The 22,273-nt window shown below is 41.6% G+C and overlaps 2 long non-coding RNA genes across 7 annotated transcripts in view; one reads left to right on the forward strand and one right to left on the reverse strand.

Moving 5' to 3' along the window:
- Positions 1 to 463: 463 nt before the first annotated feature.
- LOC144282550 (uncharacterized) lies at positions 464 to 12,012 on the reverse strand. 3 transcript variants are annotated; one of them, XR_013351025.1, is made up of 4 exons: positions 11,874 to 12,012; positions 10,337 to 10,399; positions 3,804 to 3,921; positions 464 to 1,927 (listed from the first exon to the last, which is right to left on the reverse strand). It is a non-coding gene; the product is annotated as an uncharacterized LOC144282550 (long non-coding RNA). The 3 variants fall into 3 exon arrangements; XR_013351023.1 differs by lacking the exon at positions 11,874 to 12,012 and adding an exon at positions 10,923 to 11,504; XR_013351024.1 differs by lacking the exon at positions 11,874 to 12,012 and adding an exon at positions 10,564 to 10,680.
- LOC144282552 (uncharacterized) overlaps positions 11,595 to 22,273 on the forward strand; it is a 35,265-nt gene continuing 24,586 nt past the window's right edge. For 2 of the 4 annotated variants that reach the window (XR_013351029.1, XR_013351027.1), the window contains exons 1-3: positions 11,595 to 11,715; positions 12,675 to 12,763; positions 16,706 to 16,804. This is a non-coding gene — a long non-coding RNA (uncharacterized LOC144282552). Of the gene's footprint in view, positions 11,716 to 12,674; positions 12,764 to 13,114; positions 13,289 to 16,500; positions 16,597 to 16,705; positions 16,805 to 22,273 lie in introns of all 4 variants that reach the window. The other 2 variants (XR_013351030.1, XR_013351028.1) reach the window with 2 other exon arrangements.

Consider the following 22,273-nt stretch of genomic DNA (forward strand, 5'->3'; position numbering starts at 1 on the left):
AGCTTAAAAAGGAGTGGCCAGAGAAGATGCAAAAAACTAGGGAAGTGGGAGCGTTCAAAGTAATGAGGAGAGATTTTGAAGGTTGATAGTCTCAGATGCTGCAGACAGAGTAAAATAAGGCCCAACAAGTATGCTTTGTATTTTTCAGTCTATAACAGTGCAGAGGGATTAGAAGTGGGAGGATTACAGTGGGCTAAAGAATAACTAAGCAGTCATGACTCAGTGGAGACATCAATCCCAGTTGACAGGCCTGGCTCAGACACATTAATGTGTACACTTTCTTGGCCATGCCCATCAGGCTGATGGCCAAGCTGTGGGCCTGATTATCAAGAAGACAGAACCAAAATATCTCATGCCAAGTGGTGGACCAATAGGCAAATTAGAAGGTTGTAGTGATGGAGTATGGGTAGCCTGGGAAACGCAAGACCAGAAAGCTTCTAATAAAGAAGAGTCAATGGAAGAGTAAGGGTCTAAAACTCTTTATTAATCTTGAAGTGTAGGTAAAGTGGGTGTAACAAGCTAGAGGACTATAAGAATAGGAGTCTGAGGTCTAGGGAGATACAGGAGTTACAGATTCAAAAGGTGACAAGGGGAAAAGCTGAGGGTGTAATTTTAGGAAAATATGGGAAAAGTGGAGCAGAGATGAGGTTCCCTGGCTTCAAGGAGAGAAAAAATAATTCTGCTAATGTAGGCTGATAACTGTAGGCTAGTAGACCACAAACATAACAAATCTATGGTTTATCTAAACAATTTAGTAATCTCAAGGAGCATTTTTTTAATGGATTGAAATAGAATTAAACAGAAATTATCTGAAGCATCATTCTTAATAAAATAAGAATGTTTCAAGAAACTTTTGTTTTAAGTGTGTATGTGTGTGCGTGTACTGGATCAAAATATAAAATGTGTTTATTATTGCGGGTCGTGACAAAGAAAGATTGACACTAAGATGATATGAGCTCCAAAGCAGAACTTTCGCAGGAAGGTGGAAAAGTTGTGGAAGATGAGACAGGAAATCTCAGCCTGAGCTTCTTGTGGTCTGAGCCACATGGAGTCCGGGAGAACGGACAAGAATCCAGAGGTAGACCTACATGAATAGTGGATATTTGTCCTGGACATGCCAATAAAGGAAGCCATTTCTCTAAGCTCTGGAAGTTCTAAGAACTGAACGCTCCAGAACAAGGTATGATCATTACAGATAGTATGACTTGGTGGTTTAGGCTTGAGTTTACAATAGCCAGGAAACATAAACAATCAGTTAAATGCTCTTATTTTGAGGAAGACTCAAGTTTTAGCTTAAATTTAACTGTGTCAAAACATCCCAAATCTGCTGATGCAGCTCTGTGAATGTTGCCTTGGTTTCTTAGAGGCTTCACCTTCAGAGTGTTGTATAAGCAGAGAGGCTGAATGTTGATTTTTCCCTCTTGGCGTAAATTTCGTTTGACTTTTCCCTTTGAGAGTCCTTAATATCTACCACTCTCCCTTTTATTCTATTTTGTCCCTGTACTGTGAAAATTTGCCTGTAGTTATGAACCTGGGGACCAAAGGACTAAATACCGGGGGTGTGTTACAAGAATGAAAACAAGAAAGAATGGGTCTTAGATTTCCCAAACATGGAATCCCTGGTGTTTGCAGGTGCACTGTGTAGCAGAAACTGACTGCTATTCTGAAAATCCATTTCCAGTTCCTGCTTAACAGATCGTTTTCCCAGCTTCCTTTGCCATTAGGTACAACCATATGACTAAATTTTAGCCAATGGAGTGTGGAGATAGAGGTGAGAAGTGTGCCTTCCTGCTTCCCCCATCTGTAGGCTGGAAGTTGATGCCAGGTCAGACTTGGGAGCTTCACGCTGAAGATGGTAAAGCCTCAGCCAGCCAGAGCCTGGAAGGACCCCTTTCACATCTCTTCCATCTCCAATTTTTTGGACTTCCTGTGAATGAGAAAGAAATATCTTCTTTGGGGTTTTTTCTGTTATAGCAGCTTGTATTACCTGGGCTACTCCACCTGGCTCTAGAGCATACTTAGTTGATCAACTTCGGTCAAAACTGGATATCCACGTTCATTTGTAGTTTGCCTTTGGAGCTGAAACAAATTGGTGAGTTCATTTTCTCTCTCCACAGAGGCTGAGCCTAGTGTTTTGAAAACAAGCTTTCTTAGTTCAGTTTTTATTTTAATTTGAGTTTTTATTTTCTCACTGTCATGGAAAAAGCAGGCAGTCCTCCCTGCCTCCCCACCCCCAACGAAGTCCAGAGCAGATACTCAGTAAATATTGCTCAGCTGTTTGTTGAATTTTGCTTTAAGACATTATTTTCCCTCACTTTTGGAAATCCTCAACTTAATTTACAACTGTGGGCCAAGCCAACAGTTAGTGGAAATGCCCAGGGATTATAAATACTAGTCACCACACAGTAGGCAATGCAAAATGACAGGCGCTGCGCTAGACATTAGGCATGCATTATCATGAATCTCGTAGCCCTGCAAGGTGAGCATCAGTACTTCGTTTAGTGATTTTGAAACAGAACCTGAGAATAACTACAGGACTTACCAACATCACGCAGCCTGTGATTGTTTGGAGCCAAGATTCAGAATCAGACACAACTAGCTCCAAAGCCTATTCTTGATACATTTGAATTCCAATATGTGCTTTTCAGTGGCTTATCTTAAATGTCTGCTCATTCCTTTCTTCTTCTTTCCTTTGATACCAATTTTCCTGGCTCTGCTCATTGACTGGCTAACACAGTGTGCCCTCAATTCAGCCAGGGCCACTTAATTTTGACAGAGGAAATAGAACTCGAGCCATTCAGTGCAGGGAGCTTCAGGCCTGCCTTGCTGGGTATTAGGATATATAAATGTTTGTGTAATTCCTCTGGCAAACATAGGAGCATGGACTGCTCACTTTAAAAGAGTAACAGGCATCCCCTCTCGGGCTCCTCCATGTCTGTCTGGCAAAGTAAGCCTATTGGTGCAGTTCTTGAAGGTTCTTGAGGTCATGTACCACATTGGAGAAGAACTTTGCACCCCGTCCTCCCCTCAGGCCTTGCCAAGGCCTGAAACCCACCATGCATCTGTTGAAAGAGTTGCCGAGCTTACATTTGATCACAATTTCTATTAAAAAAGGGGTGGGGGTGTGCAAGCTGAGTAAGCAAAAGCCAAGGCTACCAAGAGGCACACTTTGGTGGGAAGAAGGAAGAAGGAGGAGCTGATAGATTGCTTTTCTGAGGTTGAAATCAAGGCTTTCTGGATTGCTACCAAATAGCCTTGGTCATGTTTCTGGACTACAGACATCTGGCTTTCTTTCCAACACCCCTTCTCACCTCAGGCAAGTTTCTTAACTCCCCGGGAATAACACTGTGTCCGTGGGTGAGAGCCTGTTGGCACTGTGAGTCCCTTCTGGACTAAGACGCAGGAGGTACGAGTCCTGGCTCTGAAGGCCTTCAATCCAGGCTAAAGCCCTGGCCCACTTGCCAGCTGGCTATACATTTGGGGCATGAGGCTTGGTCCTCCGGACCCTCCTATTCCTCAGCATAGAAATAAGATTGATGTTATTACCTGTACCTCAGGCTTACGTTAGGGGCTAAATCGGCCGTGTTAAGCATTTAGCATGGTGCTTGGCACCTAGGAAGCACTCAGGGAATTAAGCTACTGCTAATGCCCATGTTTATTAAACTGGGCTTTTCATCCTGTGCCCTCACTGAAGCCTTAACTCATCCAGAGAAGGAAGGGTTCTGAACTGGCTGCTGGGATCGGCACAAAACCAAAAAGGGGGGTTTGGAGTTTATTTTCAGGATTTAAATATTAAGACTCACAAGATCTTGAGCAAGTGACTTGCTGCTTTTTGCCTGAGCTTCCACACGTGGAAGGAGAGAGTGGACGGGAAGGAATCTTCTAACCCAATGTGTCCACGGGCTTCAATGTTGGCTGGAGCTCAATTACAGACAGAGGAAAGAATGATTAGTCACCACCCTGGTAAACATAGGAAGGTTATCATCTCGTTTTATTAATAGACTCGGCTACGCAAGCCATAAAAATAGGGTAGCTTCAGATTTTAATTCTTTGAGTTTTAGTTTTTGTTGCATCTGATGAAATGTAAGAAGAGAATGGTGTTATGTATGGACTTTGTATAATGGTCTTCTATCTCACACTGCAAATCAATTACTTATTAGCTTTTATTGCCAAGGAAAGGAAAATATATTACTATTCATTTTAGCCTTTTCCTTATCGATTCTAAGAGTATACTGCTGGTTCTTTAAGAAAAATGGTTATATTCATTCTTCCGTTACAAAAAGATCTATACCACATTACATAAAATTAAAATGGGTAAAAAGCAGAAAAAAAAAGAGAAGCTTATCATGCTATTCAGCCACTGTTAGTATTTAAACATTCTACTTCCATTTTTCTTCTGCATAGTTACATCGACTATTACAGTTTTCACTAAACACTGTATAATGAGCATTTACCATGTTACTACATAAAGTTCATAACAATTTTTAATTGTGAAATAATATCCCAGGAGATATATCCTGGTTTATTTTACTATTCCCCATTCTTGTCAAAAGGCAGTAAAGAAGGAACATGAGACTTGGTGCCAGGGCTGGGTTGAGACGTGGCTTTGACACTTCCTAGCTATGTGACCTTGGTCAAGACACTTAATTTCTCCAGGCCTCAATGGCTGTGCTAGTACCAATCTCACCAAGTTGTTGCGTGGATGAGATGACATCACATTTGCAGAAGGCTCTCTGGGATCTGGAACACAGTAGGGTTCGGGGATGTCAGTGGTTGCTGCTGTTTTCACCTGCATTCCAATCTGATGAATGGTTTGATTTTTGTAAACATCGCACAAGACAATGCACATCAAGTATCAGGCCATGTCACTTCATCTCTCTGGGCCTGGCTCCGCATTTGCACAGTGAAGTGGTCAGACTACAAAGTGTGACCTCAAAGGCCCTTCCACGAGGAACGCTCCGTGGTATGCCGTCATCACTAGAAGTGGCTGTGACCACTGCAGGGAAATGACCCGTGGAAATGTTCAGCCTTGCTCAAGAAGAAAGAATCCTGCAAGGGCCTGAGGGCCTCTGCCCATCAGTTTCTCTTTTTGTCCAGATAAACATTTGACATTTTTGTTCTGTTGCCTTCCTTCTAAAGGCTCCTTCTAGTTCAGTTTGTGTACTCTTTAGATCTCCATTTTTCAAGTGGGTTCAGCAGCCAGAGCGCTCGCCAACGTTTTATTTATCCATTTCACATTTCTAATGTCACTTCGCTGCTGTGATCATTTTCCTATGTGGTCATTTAAGGAAGATAAATTGGACTACAAATCTCAGTAGAACAGGCATTGCTCTTAGTCCCTAAGGGACAAAGAAGATTTTTTTCCCCTACTCTTAACACCACCTGCTTGTGCTCTCCCTATAAAATCTCCTAAGAAGAATTTTTAATTTAAAAAAAAAAAAAGAAAATTCTGACACCAGAGTAGTGGAATGGGATCCCTCCCTGGTACGTGCACTGTTACCCCTAAAACTCCAAATTCTCTGATTCCCAGAGCCAAGTGCATTCACTTCACATAAGTATCAGAGGTGCCGCTGCAAGGGGAACAGACATTGTTAGCATAGAACTGCCACCTGCCACCTCCAACATCTTGTTCTCGGGGTATTTCAGCCTTCCTGCCACTCCCCGACAGTGCTTCCTGGGCAGGCACATAATTGCATTAGAAAGGAAATGTGGGATGGAGAGGAAACCTGGCCCATGTGAGGCAGAGTTATGGCACGAGATCAAGCCTGCAGGCTCTGGATCCAGACTGCCTGGGTTTGAACCCTGCGCTGTCCTCACTGTGTGACCTGAGGTAGGTTTTTTAATCTCTCTGTGCCTCCGTTTCCAAAATAAGAATAATAGAAAAGCTTCCCACAAGGCATGAGAGAACTAAAAGAGTTAATGTGTGTAAAAAATGTGGAATGTTCCAGCAGCTTCTACCATGGGCGACCATAGATGCTGTACTAAATGAATCTGACCATCATTTTAAGGGATAGTCAGTAACAGTGGAGAGTGAAAAGAGTAGGAGAAAGGGTTTTAGAGGCAGACTTAAGTTTGAATTCCACCTTCAGTTTGTATTTAACCTGCACTAAATTGCTGGACTTCTGTACCCTCAGTGTTTTCATCTGTTGAATGGGAACACTTTGTCTTGGAGGCTGACCATAAGGACTAAATGGCAGAATGTGTGTTAAGCACTTAACACAGTGTCGGACACGTAATCGTGATAATGTGAGTTCCAGACGTGGCCCGGCCAGACAGGATCCAGAGGCCCACCAAGCTTTTGAGAGGCATGCGCAGTTTCAGTTATTCCTGGCATTGGCTTTGCTGCTGCCAGCCTAGTCTTGGCGTTCCTGGGGCTTGGGCCATCAAAGCCATTGTGAAAGTGGGGGGATGCCTGCCACACACTAGGGCAGCTTATGGGATTCTAGGTTGCTCTGTAGTTGTCTAGTGCCTGGGTGGCTTTGTCCTTCTAAGGACCACCCACAGGGAGCCCTCTGTGCAAGCCCCCACTCCCTCTTTCCTCTCAGATGCAGCGCAGCTTCCTTCCACTACTGAGAGACCAAATATACTCTTAAAACCAACAGAGTCCTGTTTCTTATCCTCCTCTGGCTCACCTCTATGGAGGGTTGGGACTATGGAACATTCATTCTTTCCTGCGACTGTTTCTTCCAGTAGCTTCTCCTCCTATTACTATTTTGTTGTCTCCCCTTTTCTCTGTACCTGGCCATCTGCCCCACCCGGCATGCCTTCTCTGCCACCTCATATCCCATGTCCACCTCCTTAGTAAAGCCCTATCTTTCTCACAAAGACTTCCAGACCTCTCCAGGTGCCCAGGAGTTCTCCTCTGAACTTCCAGAAGGCTCACCCTTCATATTGCTCAGGAAGTCCTTGGGAGAATGGTTGCTGCATGTGCATACCTATGAGCAGTGCTTCTCTAGTCCTCTGGTTTGCAAGATCCTTGAGGGGCAGACACAGGACCTTCCATAAGAGTGGGGCTCTGCCAATATTGGTCTTAGTCGATATACTAGAATAGCTCCCATTTGTTGAGTGAAGCCAGGGTATGTACGTGTGCACATTGATCTATGCTAACAATGGATCTATTAACCTATCATCTACCAATATCTCTATCTCTCTCTACCATCTACCTTATTTGCTCGTCATAATATTCCCTGAAGTAGCTATGACTGTTGTTCATTTTACACTTGAAGAAAATGACATTTAGAGAGAAAAAAGTACTTGACCAAGGCCAAAGAGCCAGAAAAGGAGCTCAGAATTGGAATTCAAGCACATTTCTCAGATATATACTTTAAATAAGTAGGTCTCTAAATTGTATTTGGTATGTATGTTTCTTTGTCATTCATAAATGTTATCTACTTACCATAGTATTAATATATTATGCACATTTTTATTTTTAAATAGTTTTAAAGAATTTTTTAAAAAGGATAATCTAACCCTAAGTATAGATTGTGGTCTTTAAATACTATTTCCCACTAAAAGGAATCAGCTCCTTGGAGAAGTCTGGGAAGTACGCTTGGAACATCTTGTCATACCAGAAAACAAAGAAGCTATCAATTAGTAGTGGGGTCATGTCAAAAGGACTCAGGAACCAACTTGAATAGGTTTCCACTGGCCAAAAATTAGGGACTTTGAGTAACCACAATGGGTTAAATCACATTATATATGTGCAAATTCATATGCTTATAGCTACTGAAAGATAGGTGGTAATCACTTTTGGAAAATACTAGATGATGAACTTATTATTTTGAAAACTGGTCCAGGAAAAAAATCATTTGTCCTGCCTTTCCTATAAGAGTTATGCCTCGGGGTTAGCAGAAAGCTAATGAGAAGATTCTCCTTATAGAAGTATTCCAGCTAATAAATGAGGACAGATATATAGAATGTCACATTTTGTAATCCTTAGTGAGTTACAGGATTTAGCAATGATCATCACAGATTGCTGATATCACAAAAAAAGAGAAAACCAAATATTATGTTCTCCCAATAGATGTCCACAGCACCATCTACAAAGTGTTCTTGCCAGAAATATTTAATTTGAACCTGAGAGAGCCTCTTGATTTTTCATTTATAGCAAATACAAGGGATAAAAGCACATGATAAATGATACCATGGGAATGTAATCAGCAAAATCCAACCTGTAGATTAACCAGGAAAAATAATCCAGGTTCTTCAACAAAATTTGCAAGAATAGAATAAAAGGTTGAGAAAGGGATCAATAAATTAAAAGGGATATAAGGGACATATTTATCCATCACAATGTATTGACTTTGTTTGTATCCCAGTTCAAACTGTAAAAAAATGGGACAATTGAGGAAAAGTAAACAGTGATTAGATACTCAATTATGTGGAGGGATTATCATTGATGCTTTCAGAATATAATGATGGTATTATGGTTATGTTTTTAAAGATGGAGGACTTGTTTAGATCCATATATTGAAATATTTATGGCCATAATGAGAGAGTGTACAGCAAAACACAGAGCAGCAGTTATCAGTTCTAGGGAGCAGAACACTGTGCACTGGTTACCAATCCAAGGATGGACTCCAAACTCTTCAGTTCTTTTTATTGTGGTGTTGGAATCACCAAGGAAAATGCAAGGTGGAACATTTTCCTTACATAGAGAAGAAACATAGATTGGTCTCTCATGGCTGTTGGGTCTCACCCAGCAGCCAATAAAGGGCAATTGATCTATATGTAGGTCCTCTCAGAGTGGAAGGACCCCAACTTCTCTCCCATGAGGTCTGAAATACTGAAGACTGAGGACCTGTGACCCATTGATGTGCATGCTTAAGCAAAGGAACATCCATTGAACCTAAAATAGGGAAAGCTATTCCCACACAAGGCAATAAAACCCAGTACAGGCTGTGTGGGTGCTTTATCTTTTGGTAAGAAATGTTCTACGGGGTGGTGAGGAGTGTCCAATGACTGCATGTACAAGACTGCTTTTCCCAATGTATACGGTGGCATTTGCTTCAAAGAATGTGGGAGGAGAAGAGAGTGGAGCAAGTAGGTGGATGAATAGTGGAAAACAGCCTAGCCACGAATTATTGATGATATTTGAAGTCAGATGATGACTACATGGGTACATGGGAAGTTCATTAAGTTATTCTACTTTTATATATATTTAAAGTTTTAATAACCAAAATGGTTTTGTATTGATAACATAAAAAATAAGTATAAAAAGTGAATACTTTCTTCACTTCAAATGAATTGCTTGGGGATAGCACCCTCTGGGTATGACACCCCACCTTGGAGACCACTGCTCTAGTCTGTTATGATGCATCGTCTCTCAACCCAGGGTCCAGCAGGGACATGTCCCTCAAAGGATCTCTTACCCCTAGGAACCAAGGTCTGCATTCCATGTAAAGGAAAGCCTTGGTGGCACCCACCGTGCCAAATGAGCAGTACTTAAAACCTTGTCATGGGGATCCCTGGGTGGCTCAGTGGTTTAGCACCTGCCTTTGGCCCGGGACGTGATTCTGGAGCCCCAGAATGGAGTCCCATGTTGGGCTCCCTGCATGGAGCCTGCTTCTCCCGCTGCCTGTGTCTCTGCCTCTCTCTATCTGGGTCTCTCATGAATAAATAAATAAAATCTTTAAAACGAACAAACAAAACAAACAACAACAACAACAAAAAGCCCTTGTCATCAGGAATCCCTTCATTCTGAGGATCCCGAATCCCTTTTATAACAATGGAAGGAATCTGCTCTTCAAGATCCCTTTGGAAGGAAAGATTTGCATTGTTTAAAGGAGAAAAAAAAATCTAATGTTTAAAGAGAAAGACAAAACTCTCCTTCAAGAAGTAACAACCCTGCCAGCTTGCTCTGGGTGTGAAATAATGCCATTGGCAATGAGATTGGGGCATTCTATCATAGTCTCAATAAACTTTCTCTCCCCTGGGTAGTATTTTATAGTTACTGCTTCTATGCCCCATTGGCACAGGCATAATTTATTATTTGTTTACATGTTTCACATACTCGGCTAAGGTGGAAGCCTAGTGATGCATTATTACTGAAAGCATCAGTGTGTGTGTGTGGTGCGTGCACGTGTGCGCCCGCATGGACACACACGGAGAGATTCAAGACCTGCCAGGTTCTGAAAGTGGGGAACCATCTACTTTTCATAACACAAGTGGCCTCCCCAGGACTACAGGAGCCTGCCTCCCTGGGCTTTTGGCTTAGATCAAACGTATACTATGTCCCCTCCGTCCTTTCTCATTCTCTGAGAAGGAGCAGGACAATCCCATGAATCTGCAAGCTCCCGGGGACTGTCCAAGTCCGCTACCACCTCCTTTGACTTACCTTCCTGTATGAAGATTAGATCCTCCCACTTCTGGGCAGAACGTAAATTGGCACAGCACTTCCCTGGAGACAACCGTGTGAAGGAAAGAAAGCGGGTGTAAGTATCTGCCTTATGGCTCCATATGAGACCCAGCAAGGTCAAGGGTGCTTGGGAGTTCCAACAGCTGGAGAGGACTCCAGTCTGGGCAAGCTCTGGTGGGACAGGTATGACCATGCTTGTCACTCACCGGCTCTCTGACCTAGCGCAGGTCCCTAACACTCGGGTTCTTCAGTGTTAAAAGATGGAAATGATAGTACTTCATGCACAGGATTGTTCTGAAATGCTGGATTATTTTAAATGTTCAGCAGAATGACTGGCATGTCATAAATATGCAAGGAATGTTATCAACACTAGTGATCTTTGCAAAGCATTGTTGGCTGTAAAAGCTCCGGGATCTCATAATAAGAACAACAACAACCATAGGTAACCCATAGAATAATAATAAAAATAGGCGTCTTGGTACACACCGGGCACCATCTGAAGCCCTTTTAATGAACTGACCCATTTATTCATCACCACAGACCTACCTAGTAGGTAGGAACCTACCTCATCATATTATGGGTGAGGAACACACAAGATTGTCAGGTTAAGTAACCAGATGATATCCTTGCCTTTCAAAAAGAATAAGCCCACAATTGAAGTGTTTCCTCGCTCTGGCATCTTCTGGCATTTTCTGTCATCCTTCAATGGGCATGGACCTGTGCCTGCCACTGGGGCCTCCAAATCCCCCCTCAGCACCTGCTGAGAGCCCTCCGTGGCATCCACCCCCTAGCTTCTGCGACGTAGTGATAGTAGCAGTTTCATGGGCCAGGGTTTTCCCAGGGAGGAAACCAAAGCTCAGTGGGGAGCAGTGATTTGCCCAGATCCCTTCGGTGAGCTCTGAGGGTCAAAGCTGCATCCTTAGCGTCCATCCTTTTCCCTCCAGGCTTTAAGAAAGCAGCCGGGTAGAGCTGCCTGCAGCCCCCAGGCCTTCCTACAGCCTCCCTGGAAGGTTGGCCTGCGCCTCTGCAGGCGTCAGGAACAGAGGGCCGAAAACATGCAGTAGGGGGCACCTGAGAGCGCAGCTGGCCCCAGAGCCAGGCAGAAAGCGGCTGGCTCCCCTCCTTTGGGGCCAGCCGACTGGGAAGGGCTCGGAATTTAATCCTCTGCATTCCATCCAGGGTTCCTGTGACATAATAAAGCCCAAGGAGGGATCTTGAGTGACTTGTCAGCAGAACCCCCAGAGGGATTTTCTATAGATAGCCTGGGCGTGTCTCGAGCTCTGTCCCTCTCTGCAGAAGGGGGGGTGGTGGTGGTGGAGTTCTTTTATGCTTGGGCTGGGCACCGCCTTGTGCAGCAGGTGGGTGGGGCGGGGGGCCAGCCAGGCACTGAGCCCCCAGGACTTTGTAAGACTAAGACATGCATGACAGCGAGGAGGGGCGAGGAACCCAGGGCAGGGGAGGGAATTCCAACTATGGCGTTTTGGAGAAAACTATTTAGTTATTTGCCCTCACTGACCTCACCCCACGTTGGGACTTGGGCTGCAATGAGATGTCCCACATACTGGGCCTCACGCAGCCTTTGATGCTGGCTCTGAAAAGATTCCGTGGCATGAGCCAGGCTCTCTTTGGGGAGAGAGGCGTGTTTGGAATGTTGGTGTGCCCGGTGCTGTGATTGGAGGTTTGGGGTTTCAGAGTTCCTTAATTTGCATGGCCATGCTGCAGGGTTATTACTTTCCACAATAGAGGGTTGGAATTTGAAACTCTGTTTACCTTCCAGATTCCAAACAAGCAGCATTCCTATCAATAATGGCACATAAATACCGGCGTGATAGCATAGAATCCGACCATTGCTAATATTTTTTTCATCCTGTCTGCTGGTGGAGAAGAATTCTCAGAAGCCATGCATATATTTTACATAAAATAATAGCTAAGCTGCCAAGGACTTTAACGATATAATTTCATCATGGGATTCTGGGCTCTTTGGTTTATGCTGCCATCAGAACCCCAAGACAGAATTAATTCATGTAACTGGGACAAACCCAAGTGCTGTTTTTCCATTCCCCTCATCAGTGAACTCAAACTATCTCAATTGCTCAAGCATTTGGTGGGTAGCGTGTGAGATGGAGAAAAGCTTGTCCGATATATTCGTTAACCTCACAGTTAATTCATGGACAGCAACATACTGTTGTTAAAAATATGAACATTCAGGCCAAGCAGCCTGGGTTTGAACCCCAACTTGGTGGAAAAGCTGTGATTATATCTGAGCCTCCATTTATTCATCTCATATAACATGTGCCGGCTAATATCTACCTCTCAGGGTCTTTGCGAGGACTAAGTGCTGTCAGGATTGCCAGATGGATGCGTCAAGAACCTGCAAAAGGTCCTTCGTACGGTGCCTACGACACGGTAATGTCAATACAGGGCTGCTGTATTATTAGCTACACAGCAAAAGCAAAACATCCCTGGACCACGAAGTTCCAGGAATCCTAGCCACTTCCAGCCAGGAGCTTCTCTTTTTTAGCCCCTAAATTCCCCAGATGCTCCACATTTGTGAATTGTATTATTCCCAGCCGGAGAGAGCAGGGCGGCAGCCCCCACCCTGTCTGGAATCCCAGAGCACCTCAGAGATTCTGACCAAGCACAGCTGCCTGTTGCAAATAATTTAGGAAACATGAAACAGAACATAATGCAGTTTCGCAGAAAGGTCTGAAGAGTGAACTTTCTATGTCTGGCATAGACCTGCTTTTTTTTCTGCAGAGGAATGAAAGCAGGGCTCTGCCCTTTTGCCCCACGAGGCAGGAAGCAGCAACTCCTCAAGTGCAAAAGATGGGGTGCAGGAGGGTCCCATTTCTCCTTATCTTCTGCTACGATTCTACTTTGTCCAGAGTGTCTGGAGGGGCTTCGTGGTTGAGATAAACATACTTCCTGCCTGTAAGTAAGCCTCAGCTTGATAATAGCAGATTATGGCTTCCAATATTGCCTCCACTATGTGTTAGCTGTGTGACCTTGGGCAAGGAACTTCATATATCTGCACTTGTTTATTCTTAATATCTGCAAGAATAAGAGAATGTTAAGCCCCTCGCTGACAGGTTGGGTAGATTAAGTGGCTTATTACATGTAAAATGTCCCATATAACTCCTGGCACATGGCAACTCTCCCACGAAACTTGTTTCCCCTTCCAAATAGCAAAGACCAAAAGAGAGAGGCTCACCCCTATCCCTTTTCCCAGGGTGGTATATAAGCCTCAGTTACCACTCAGTTACCAGGCTGTCTTGGCGTCCCATACCTGGGATGGGTATCCCAGGGGGATGGGTATCCCGGGGGGGGGGGGTGGATGGATGTACATATGTATGTAACTAAATTCATTTTTCTGGGCTGCCTGGGTGGCTCAGTCGGTTAAGCATCTGACTCTTGGTTTCAGCTCAGGTCATGATCTCAGGGTCATGAGATCAGGCCCCAAGCCAGGCTCCACACTCAGAGCAGAGTCTGCTTGAGATTCTTTCCCCCTCCTTCTCCCTCTGCCCCTACATCTGCTTGTGCATTTATGCTCTCTTTCTCAAATGAATAAATAAAATCTTTAAAAATTTTTCATTTTTCTTCTGTTAATGTGTTTTTAGTATAGGGGATCTCAGCCAAGAATAAAGAATGGTAGAAGAAAAAAATATATTTTTAAAAGATTTTCTTTCTTTATTCATGAGAGACAGAGACACAGGCAGAGAGAAAGGCAGGCTCCATGCAGGGAGCCGGATGCAGGACTTGATCCCGGGACTCCAGGATCACGCCCTGTGCCAAAGGCAGATGCTCAACAGTTGAGCCACCCAGGCATCCGAAAAATTATTTTTGAAACTATTTTTCCTCTCCTACAATGTCACCTGCCAGCATTATTAGGTGGTGGGAACGTGAAAGGTAGCTGAAATGCACTATCTTGCAGCCCAAACCTGAGCAAGCTACAGGACCGTTGCCATCACAAGTCGCTTAGTTATCGCTACCACTCTGTCCTTTTCTGAGCACACCAACCTAAATGATGGGAGGAAAAGTATTTTAGAAATCCAGATTTTGCTGTTAGTTGTCGAAAGGAAATTTTATCTTAAAGAAATTTGTTTGGGTCACTCTATTTCCTTGCTGTGACCTCCAGAACTGGAGTCCCAGTTCATTGGGAGTAGAGTTTAGGGTCTTTAAATATTCCCATCTACTGTACTTGCCAAGCAATGGCAACCGGTAGCCATAAATGGAGAAGGGGAGTGACATGCCCATAGGTTGCTGGCAGGGTCCCATGTAGGATGCATGTTGAGATTTTTCTTCATAACTGGAGAGACTGCTACCTCCTCACAACCAACAGTTTGTGTTGGATTTATGCAATCTCAAGCCTTTTCTACTTATTTTATGTGACTTTTTCTCATGTACCCCTGCTCTCTCTGAAAATATTTTCTTCTCACCTTTGTGACTGAACTGGTCACAGTCATTTTTAGGAACTGTGAATGTAGTCGAATTTATTTGCAGGTCAATTCAGCAGCTGCTGAGTACCCAGAATAGATCTTTAGAGAGAAAGAACCCTAGTGACAAAGGAAAATAAATGTAGACTTGCTTGTTTTCCCCTCTAAAGCAAGTACCATGCCTGGTAAGTCCTATGTATTTCCCCAAAGCACCTAGAATAGTTCTCTCTGGTGATTGGCATTCCATAAATAGCACAGTCTAGTTTCAGGCTCAGGGGTACTTGGGAGTAAATGGACTGAGGAGGGGGCTTCAGAAAATGGAGTCCCTTCCTTTTAGTGATCCCTTGTTGGTGACCCACACTATCATACATCCTGAGGGAGCTAAGTATATAGTTTATGAGAAAGCATCAACATAAACATTCCTATGTAAAATTTCCACTGGACACTCTTTTAGATTATAATCACTAAAGAGGCTGAGCCTCTGCTTGGTGTGCTTTGAATCATGTCCAGCATCACATTACTTACAAATAAGCTCAAAAATAAATGCTATTAGAAATTGGCAATGATACTAGGCAGATCCCTGGGTTCAGATTGCCTCCATATTTGCAGTGAACCAACCTGTCTCTTTGGTAACTCTCCTGGCTTGCTGGGTCTTGGTTATATTTGTAAAATAACCAGATCATTGCCTCCTTTAATAATCAGACTTTTAAATCATCAAACAAATAATTATTGAACACCCTCCCCCAGCCCTGCCACTTCATTCATTTGCGTAACAAATATTTACTGAGCACCTACTATGTGCCAGGCATTCTGCTAGGAGTTTGGAATACAATTTGTGAGAAAAACAGATGCATTCGTTGCCCCCATGAAGCAGATAGTCTAGCGGGAGAGACTGACATGAAATAAACGGCCACAAAAATAAAAATGCAATTAGAAATTGTGTTAAGTGCTTTAAAAGAAAGCAGAGAGATCTGACTATAAACGTGGAAGCCTAATAGAGCACAGAAAAGGCCTGTGGTTGTACTTTTAATGTCCTTTGTGAAACCACATAATGTAAAAAGTTACTGTCAGTTGAATAACGCTTTAAAATTATTTACATTTAAAAATAAATAAAATAAAATCATTTGTATTTTACTAATTACAACACATGTGTATGCGTACGGAAAAAGGTAGTTTGTATGTCTACAATAGTTACAATCCATGCCTGCTTTGCATATGAATGTGTACATGGACACCTGATAGTCTACAAACTCTCCAGTCTCCCAGAGGACTGACGGCCACTTAACCAGAATACCCCATGGGATCTCCTGGCAACAAGCAGGGCTCCTCAGGAGAGATCTTAAAGAAAATCCTGGTTTCCCAATCAGGACTCATATCAACACTCAGTGAAGGCCAGGTCAGCTCCCTCCTCTCCCAGAGCCCCAAACATCCATCAGCTGTTGGCCAGAGGTGAACCACGTCCCCACCCCCTGGCAGAATTTATTTACCTCCAGGATGGTCTGATCTACTTCAAACTCAACATTCAAAAACTACACCAAATCTTTTCAACGTTCAGGAAAGAGGTTCCCTCCTTCCAAACTCCGACACTGTCAGTCTGTATTTTATTTCTCAGGGCTCAACTAGGTGATTGTATGTTACCTCCTAGGAATTTGTATTTCTTCCCTAATGGCCTCCTCGCAATGAAAATACATACTTGATTTATGTTTCTAGATTATAGTCTTTAAGGCTTTCTGTCAAGCTCTCCATTGGAAGGGGAAGTTCTCAATATTCTAATCCTTCTTGCTTAACCAGGAAGCAATGAATGAGGTAAGAAGCTGGGTCCAGGATGGGAATGATTCCTTTTAAAAGGCAAAACCACCAAAGGATAGATGAGGAATTCAAATTCTACCTGTGACTGATGGTCTATCTTTTCCAGGAGGAGGAGACAAGAGGTTTGCTGTGTGCAAGACTCAGGACTGAGCTTGGGGGCTGACCTGGAGCAGACACGTAGAAGAGGAAAGTCCTTGTAGAACTGGTAATACCTCATTTAGACCCTAAATCCCTGGATAGCAGAGATGACATCTTTGTCATGTGGGCCCAGTGGTGGCTAGCCCAGTGGATATATAGTTGCTTTTGTCCAAATTCCATATCTCCCATTTCTTAGCCATGGACCAGTGTGAATTGTGTTAAATCAGCTTCTCTGTTTTCTCTCATTTTATTGTGAATATTTCGTTTATTTTGTAATCAGTTTTAGTATTTTGATGATGTGGCAGAGAAATGGGTCTCCAGGACTTAAATTCAAATTTTATCAGACTGATTTATGCACATGATTAAAATATCAAATGGTCCAAAAGGTTTTGCCATGTAAAGAGACAGTACCCTGACCCACCTCTCCTCACCACCATTCCACTTCCCAGAGACGACAGCCTTTAACCAGCTTCTGTTTTTAGTTCTGCTTGTGGTTTCTTCTGCATCTTCAAATAATATGTTTACCCGGCTATGTCTTGATCAACAACCTCAGTAGACATTATCCACTTCCTTTTAGGGTAGATAAGGTTTTAATTTGTGTCTCCCCCACTCCTTGCTAAGTTTTGAAAGTTTTAGCTATTTTAGTTTCTCTGTTACTGTTGTAACTGTAGACAAACCTCTAATTCTTGTTCCATCAACAGTCAATGATACCTTTGACTGCTCATTCAGTAAGATGAAGATAGAAGCCAAATGTCTCTTTCTTCCACCTTCTACTCCTTCTACCTCCCAAACTCCATCTATTCTGTAACCACAATTAAGTTTCCTCTGCTTTGTTTATAGGTTGATTCTAAAAATTGAAAACCAGAAAACAGTGCTTACAATATGGCTGTGTAAATATTGTTACAGAGCTAAGTAGAGCACCATGATTGCATTTCTTTTCTATGGTTCCAATGTCACGACTCCACTAACTTTCAAAGAAAAATATTTCAAGAACAAATAGCATCTTCTTTCTCACACTCATCCAATTGCTCAAAATACTGCTACATTTTAGTTTAGTTCATATTTGTGCAATTTTTTGTTTTTCCTGGAGTTACTGATTGTATTTTTTTCTTCCGGTAGAAGAAACATATGCCTCCTTTATCATATTTAGTCTTTACTCATCTTACTCTGTTGAGGGGGTAGGATGGGGGAATCCATTCCATTCTTCTTGAAAACATTTTTCTTAGAGCCTGTTGATATTCTTTTAATTTGGACAAATGATTTACTAGGTCACTGACAATTGGTATCCAGGGATTTTTTTTTAGTAAATTCTATGATTTCTTCTATTTAAAAACTTTCCATTCTAGGATTTTTGCTTTACCTTTGCTGGACTTGACACACTCAAGTAACCTCCCCAATAAACATGTGTGGGAATACATTTCTTTCCTTCTCGAATATCTGAAACAGACTTCATTAGATGCTCATGCTTAAATATTTGGTTTGATATAGATTTCTAGTTTTAAAATAATTTGCTCTGAGAACTCTAAAAGATTTTTTTTCTACTGCATTTTGGCATGGGTGGTTTTGGATTAGAAATCTAATACCAGTTGGATTGGAAAAATAAGGAACTTACTTTTTTTCCCTTTGGAAACTCTTAGAATCTCTGGCCCTTGGTGTTCTGCAATTTCACAGTCAGTATGTAAAAACAGAAACATTCTCTTTTTGTTGTTGTTGGTTACTCGATAGCCCTTGAGTTTAAAAAATTCTGAGTCATTTCTTCTAGCATTTCATTTATTATTATCCTTTTTTCTTTTCACTGTTCTCTGTTTTGAACTCTTTAAAAAAAAGCAGGTGTCCAAAAAATATTTATATTTTATATATCTTTGTCCCCCTTTTCTTCATATTTTCCATATTATTCTCCTTTTTCTCTATGTTTTGATGATTTTCTCAACTTAATATTCTACCATTTCTATTAAACCTTAAAATTTTACAATCAAATATTTTAATTTCTGAGAATTCTATCTTGGTTTCTGATTGTTCCTTTTTCTTAGCGTCCTGTTCTCATTTACATATATTATACCTATTCAGATCTTTCAGGAGTAGGGTGATAGCTTTAGTCATGCTACAGACTGTGTAGCTAAGACAACAAACATTTATTCCTTTTTTTTTTAAAGATTTTATTCATTCATTCACGAGAAACACAGAGAGAGAAGCCAAGACATAAGCAGAGAGAGAAGCAGGCTCCTCATAGGGAGCCTGATGTGGGACTTGATCCCCAGACTGGAGGATAATGCCCTGAGCCAAAGGCAGACACTCAACCACTGGCACCCAAGGCATCCCCAAACATTTATTTCTCACAGTTCTGGAGGCTATGGAGTCCAAGATCAAGATGCTATCAGATTCAGTGTCTGGTGAGATCTCCACCCTTATGGCCTAATCACCTTCCAAAGAGCCCACCTCCTAGTACCACCACATTGCTGGATAAGATTTCAATATATGAATTTTAAGGGGACACAAATATTCAGTCCATAACAGCAATCGTCTATCTTGGTTTGTTGAGGATAGTCATAGTTTATACCTGTCTGTCCTGGCATAAATATTAATAGTTCACTGTATCACTCTCAACATTGTCCCAGCTTGAGTGATAAATAACATTATTACTCTCAAGATATTGATGAGAATTTCTTTAAAGTTTTTTTGTGTTCTTGAGTTATTTTTGTTTCATCAGGGTGCGATTTTCAGGTAATTGTTTTTTGTAACCTTGATTGTCCATTGATAATTAAGAATGAGGAAGTAGTAATTAGTAGCTCTGGGTATATAGGGCTTGTTGACTAAATGAGCTTTGTTCTAATGGGGTGGATAGGGAACTGACTCCTGTTCTGTAGACTTCTGAAAGAAAGAATAAGAAGGATTGTATTCCGTGCTACTAATAATCACACGAGTTAAATTCGTCTCATGCCATTTTTAGAATTTCTATAAGATGTATAAATCTTTTTCTTTTTATCTTTTCTAGTGGTGATCACATCATGTCCTGGCAGTCATGCAATCTATGTGTAGATATTGGGAATAGGGGTGGGTGGGAGTGGGGAGCAATTGTTTCATATATGAACCTTTAATCAGTCCTCATTTTTCAGTTCCAGTTCTCAGTCTTCTCTCCTGCCTTCCCTGCCAATTCAGGCCCAGAGCTTCTCCCAAGTTCTAGATGATCGAATCCATTCTCTACTGTGAACCCTACCAAACTTTCTTGCATGTACTTTCTGGCTGCAAGAAATTTGCTAAAACTACTCATCCACTTATAGTGTCCCCTCTCCATGTTCTTTGCTGTTATGTGTTTATGGGTTTTTTCCTCTCTCTCTATGTGTGTGTATGTGTGTGTGTATGCATGTGTGTGTGGTAACAGGTAGAAAATGTGCTCAGTCCAGCATCTTGAACAGATAGAAAGTTATTTTTTTATCCTTTATAATGAGAATACCAATATTTTTCCCATTTACTTTTTGGCAGATTCAGACTGAACCCCAATATCCATTCTCCTTAATTTGTCACAGAATCCCAATTTTTAGCAGGCACACAGTAACCCGGAACAATTCTAGCCTCCCTTGCAACTTGATGTGACTAAGTTCTGGTGAAATGGGTTATAAGTGGAACGGCCTTAGAGCAACTCCCTAGAACTACCCTTAAGTGATAGGAAGTCTTTGGCACTGTCTTGAGCCATGAGCTGAGGCTACATAAAGAGCCTAGGTTTCTGACACCATGAGCCCAATACTAGTCCTGGACCACTCACCTAGACTTTTATGGGACAGAAATTTTGTTTTGCTAAAGGCATTGTTATTTTTATGTTTTCTTCACCAACTAATACAACCTTAAAAATTATCAGATACTATTTTTTAAAATATTTCATTCATTTATTCATGAGAGAGGCAGAGACAGGCAGAGGGAGAAGCAGGCTCCCCGCAGGGAGCTTAATGTGGGACTCGAGCCCAGGACCTGGGATCATGACTCAAGCCAAAGGCAGATGCTCAACCACTGAGCCACCCAGGTGCCCCTAGATACTATTATTATATCTTACACTAGATTGTATTTTAAACTGCACTGGCCCAGTGACTTTTTGGAACCCCTTGTCTTTGTCTTACTCATTTTTCTCATCAACAGCTGGCATAGAGTAGAATTCCTTATATTTATTTATTAAATAAATTATCTCAATAGTTATTAGTTCTTTAAAATAATTTAAAGCCATAAAACCACAAAATAAAAGTGTTAAAATGATTTCAGCTCATTAATGTTTCTAATATATAAAGGGCTTCTAAAAAGAGAAAAGACCAAAAACTCAATAGAAAAATGAGCCTAGGACATGACACTGAAGGTAAAATGCAAATTGTTCTGAAATATACAAAAAGGTGGTTGGCCTCACAGACAACATAAATACACATGAAAAATTATGTGAAAATACTATTTCTCACCTATCAGATTAGTAAAAGTCTAAGTATGACCTCATCCTCTGTTGGTGAGGCTGTGGGGAAACAGATGTGTCATGCACTTTTGGTGGGAATGCAGCATGGCACTACTTTGTGATAGGGAATCTGTCCATAGCTACCACAATGTAGAATTATTTATGTATTCACTCAGCAATCCTACTTGTAGAAATCTCTTATACATGCTTGATATATATATATATATATAATATATATATATAATATATATATACACATATATGATTATATATTATAGCAATGAAATAACAAAATATTGGTAACAGCCCAAATATTCCTTGGTTGGGGAGCTAGTCAAATAAATTATGGTCCATCATGCAATGGAATACTATGCAGCAATACAAAATGAAGATCTTTGTAGTTTGATATGGGAAGAGTCCCAGCATGTTTTCTGAAGTGAGAATAGCAAACAAGGAACTAATATATTTAAATGTTGCCTTTTATGCAAAGAAAAAGAGGGAATTCAAAATATTAATTGATAACATAAAGAAAACTTGTCAGGATAGATAAGACGCTAATAGTTACCTAACTGAATGAAGAGAAACAAAGATAGAAGTGAGACTTTTTAAAAATTTCCATATAGTTAACACATAGTGTTACACTAGTTTCAAGTGTACAATATAGTGGTACAATTCTATACATTACTCAGTGCTTATCATGATAAGAAGTGAAGCTTTTGTTTTAAAGGTTTATTTATTTGAGAGAGAGAGAGAGAGAGAAAGAGAGGATGTGGTGAGGAAGAGGGATAGAGGGAGAGGGAGAGAGAGAATCTCAAGCAGAGCACAGAGCCTGATACAGGGCTTGCTCTCACAACCATTAAGATCATGACCTGAGCTGAAATCAAGAGTTGGATGCTTAATCAACTGAGACACCCAGGTGCCCCTTGGTTTTGTTTTTGATTCGTGTAACTCAAATGTATATTTGAAAAAAAAAAGAAAATATAAGTAAAAAATAAACAAGTATGAAAGTTTAAATAAACGTTATAATTTCCTAAAATATAGCCAGTGCCTGAAAGGGACTATAGGACCCACTAGAATTCACAGGCATGCAAACATATTTATTACACTAGC

The sequence above is a fragment of the Canis aureus genome, chromosome 13 (assembly GCF_053574225.1).
Source record: "Canis aureus isolate CA01 chromosome 13, VMU_Caureus_v.1.0, whole genome shotgun sequence".
NCBI lineage: Eukaryota > Metazoa > Chordata > Mammalia > Carnivora > Canidae > Canis > Canis aureus.